This window comes from Lucilia cuprina, chromosome 3 (assembly GCF_022045245.1).
Source record: "Lucilia cuprina isolate Lc7/37 chromosome 3, ASM2204524v1, whole genome shotgun sequence".
In the NCBI taxonomy this organism is placed as follows: domain Eukaryota; kingdom Metazoa; phylum Arthropoda; class Insecta; order Diptera; family Calliphoridae; genus Lucilia; species Lucilia cuprina.
The window spans coordinates 9,398,628-9,403,015 of NC_060951.1; positions in this window are offsets into that span (position 1 = coordinate 9,398,628).

Sequence of the window (4,388 nt, forward strand, 5' to 3'; positions counted from 1 at the left end):
GCAAAGACAACCCCCCATTCAATTTAGTCAATATTTTGTTTTATAACCCAACAACTTTAGAGAAAACAACAACAAAAAGAGTATCGAAAAACAAAATCATATTATTGCTAACAAACCAAAAAAAAAATCCCCCATGAACAGTGGGTCGTATATAAAGAAAAAAGTATTAATACGCGAAAAATATGAATAGAGAAAATCTGTATCTGGCAAGTAGCTACTACTTTCGAAAGCAACAACCAACAATCAACTAATCATAATGATGAATAAATGAATGAACTCAAAATACTTAGCCGACCATCAGTCAGTCATTCACTTGTATAATAATTTTAGTTAAACACAAAATGAAATCCAGTTTTTGCACATTTTTGTTGTTTTTTTTTTTCATCATGTGTATTTTATTTTCCTCCACATCATGTTTGGGGTATTTTTTGCAAAGTTTCTCACTTTGCTATATGGCTAAGTAGAAGTGTGGTGGATATGGTTGGAGTATAACAATATATGTATAAAAATTATGATTGTTCATTTGTTTACCTTGTTCTCTGTTTCTACTGCTATATTATTATACGAGTATAGAATTATTCAACACGATTGTATTCACTGAACTTGTACGGTTCTCGTATAAGTAAAATAAACTCTATATGAAATGTTTGAAAACTTGGATAGAGAACAGAATTTTAATGAAAAGAATGAATAATAATGTAGCACAGTGGCACGTAATGAGTCATTTTTTTTGAAAACTACTTGTTTTGAGTTGCCAATGGAAAATTTTAAAGATTTAACTTCAATTTTATAGAATAAACATTTTGTAAACATTTTCTGCAAAATATAGTGCATTAACAAAAATTTTTACGTAAATTTTCTTTAAAAATAGAAAATTTATTTAAATTCTTTAATAAATTATTAAATTTATCAAAAATTTGCTTTAAAAATAGAAAATTTATCAAAATTTTTCTTTTAAAATAGAAAATTTCCCTTAAAATAGCAAATTTATTGAAATTTTCCTTAAAAATAGAAAATTTACAAAATTTTTCTTTAAAATAGAAAATTTATTGAAATTTAGCTTAAAAATAGAAAAATTATTGAAATGTTCCTTAAAAATAGAAAATTTATCAAAATTTTTCTTTAAAAATAGAAAATTTTTTGAATTTTTGCTTAAAAATAGAAGATTTATTGAAATTTTCCTTAAAAATAGCAAGTTTATTGAAATTTTCCTTAAAAATAGCAAATTTATTGAAATTTTCCTTATAAATTGAATATTTATTGAAAATTTTCTTAAAAACAGAAAATTTATCAAAATTTTTCTTTAAAAATACAAAATTTTCTTTAAAAATAGAAAATTTATAGAAATTTTGCTTAAAAATAGAAAATTTATTGAAATTTTCCTTTAAAATAGAAAATTTATCAAATTTTTTCTTTAAAAATAGAAAACTTTTTAAAATTTTGTTTAAAAATAAAAGATTTATTGAAATTTTCCTTAAAATTAGAAAATTTATTGAAATATTTCTTTAAAAATTGAAATTTTCCCTTAAAATAGCAAATTTATTGAAATTTTCCTTAAAAATAGAAAATTTTTCTTTAAAAATAGAAAATTTTTAAAATTTTGCTTAAAAATAGAAAATTTATTGAAATTATTCTTAAAAACAGAAAATTTATCAAAATTTTTCTTTAAAAATATAAAATTTATCAAAATTTTTCTTTAAAAATAGAAAATTAATCAAAAATTTTCTTTAAAAATTGAAAATTTATCAAAAATTTTCTTTAAAAATAGAAAATTTATCAAAAATTTTCTTTAAAAATAGAAAATTTATTGAAATTTTCTTTAAAAATAGAAAATTTATTGAAATTTTCTTTTAAAATAGAAAATTTATTAAAATTTACAAATACAAAATTTATTGAAATTTTCCTTAAAAATAGAAAATTTATCAAAATTTTTCTTTAAAAATAGAAATTTTTTTAAAATTTTGCTTAAAAATATAAAAATTATTGAAATTTTGCTTAAAAATAGAAAATTTATTGAAATTATTCTTAAAAACAGAAAATTTATCAAAATTTTTCTTTAAAAATATAATATTTATCAAAATTTTTCTTTAAAAATAGAAAATTAATCAAAAATTTTCTTTAAAAATTGAAAATTTATCAAAAATTTTCTTTAAAAATAGAAAATTTATCAAAAATTTTCTTTAAAAATAGAAAATTTATTGAAATTTTCTTTAAAAATAGAAAATTTATCGAAATTTTTCTTTAAAAATAGAAAATTTATTGAAATTTTCTTTAAAAATAGAAAATTTATCAAAAATTTTCTTTAAAAATAGAAAATTTATCAAAAATTTTCTTTAAAAATAGAAAATTTATTGAAATTTTCTTTAAAAATAGAAAATTTATCAAAATTTACAAATACAAAATTTATTGAAATTTTCCTTAAAAATAGAAAATTTATCAAAATTTTTCTTTAAAAATAGAATTTTTTTTTAAATTTTGCTTAAAAATAGAAAAATTATTGAAATTTTGCTTAAAAATAGAAAATTTATTGAAATTATTCTTAAAAATATAAAATTTATCAAAATTTTTCTTTAAAAATAGAAAATTAATCAAAAATTTTCTTTAAAAATTGAAAATTTATCAAAAATTTTCTTTAAAAATAGAAAATTTATCAAAAATTTTCTTTAAAAATTGAAAATTTATGAAAAATTTTCTTTAAAAATAAAAAATTTATCAAAAATTTTCTTTAAAAATAGAAAATTTATTGAAATTTTCTTTAAAAATAGAAAATTTATCAAAATTTTTCTTTAAAAATAGAAAATTTATCAAATTTTTTAAAAAAAATTGAAAATTTATCAAAATTATATAAAAATACAAAATTTATTTAAATTTTCCTTAAAAATAGAAATTTTATCAAAATTTTTCTTTAAAAATAGAAAATTTATCAAATTTTTTAAAAAAATTGAAAATTTATCAAAATTATACCTATAAAAATACAAAATTTATTGAAATTTTTCTTTAAAATAGCAAATTTATTGAAATTTTCTTAAAAATCAGAAAAATTATTGAAATTTTCTTAAAAAAATTGAAATTTTATTGAAAGTTTTTTATAAAAATAAAAAATTTATCAAATTGTTGATAAAAAAAGGGTTTAAATCTAGTCTTAAAAACGTTTATAATCTCAGTCTATAAAGTTTAAAGCTGGAGGTCCACACCACACGTTCTACGCTTTCTCGCATTCTATGCGTCTGTCAAAAAAGTATAATCAATGTATTTGTTTGCTGAAAGTTACAAGCACAAAAGCGTAGAATGCTTTGACGCGTAGAATGCTTAAAGTAGATCTACTTTTTACTTTTATAAGCGTCACAAGCGGCGCACGAACATGTCAGCTGATCTTGACATTTTATATTCTTTATTTAATGCGTATATATCAATTTGAATAAAATGAGTTTAATGATGAAAAAATATATAAAAGCTGTAGAAAAAAGCTAAGTTTTTTTAAAAATAAAATAAAAAATTTACGCTTTAAAAGCGTCGCATGCAACTTAAAGCGTAGAACGCGAAGTAGGTATGAAAAGCGCGTAATGCTTTGACGCGTAGTAGGGATAAATTTCAATATAAACCACATTTGCCACAATTTTTCGTAAAATCATTCTAAATTACAAAAGTAAAAAATTCCACATATAAAATGGTTTGTGCCAACCAAGAATAAAGTAAATTATTGTACATACAAACGAAACCTTTTTGGAACGTAACTTTTTTTTTTAGCTAAAGGCAAACTTGTGTATATAAAATATACGATAACAAAAACAAGTATCTACTATATAGTTGGAAAGGAAAAAAAAATTATAATAAGAAACCTAAATGAACGAAGAGCGACAAACAAACAAAATAAAGAAAAAATCCGACTTTGATTCACTCATTTGGAACTTACTCAATACTTTCCAACCAAACAACCAACCAGCCAACAACCATTATTCTTTTTACTAAACCATCGCAACACATCATGCTGCCATGACATGTAAGAATACATACAACTTATCCATTACGAGTACAATCAATGTCCATAAAAGTTATATGAAAACTTGTGTGTTGTTATGAGAGAATAATATAACTAGGGGACTTTTTCTTGAAGCATAACCGAATATATGGTAGGACTTACATACATATGCAGGCCAACAAATTTTGTTGTAAACATTTCTTTTTCAGTTCAGATTTTCAAGATATCTTGTGTTATAGATTAAGCCGGAGGTTCACACTAAACATTACACGCTTTTCATACCTACTTCGCGTTCTACGCTTCAATTTTTAATTCAAATTGATAAATACGCATTAAATAAATCAGCTGACATTTATCTATCTATCTATCTATCTATCTATCTATCTATCTATCTATCTATCTATCTATC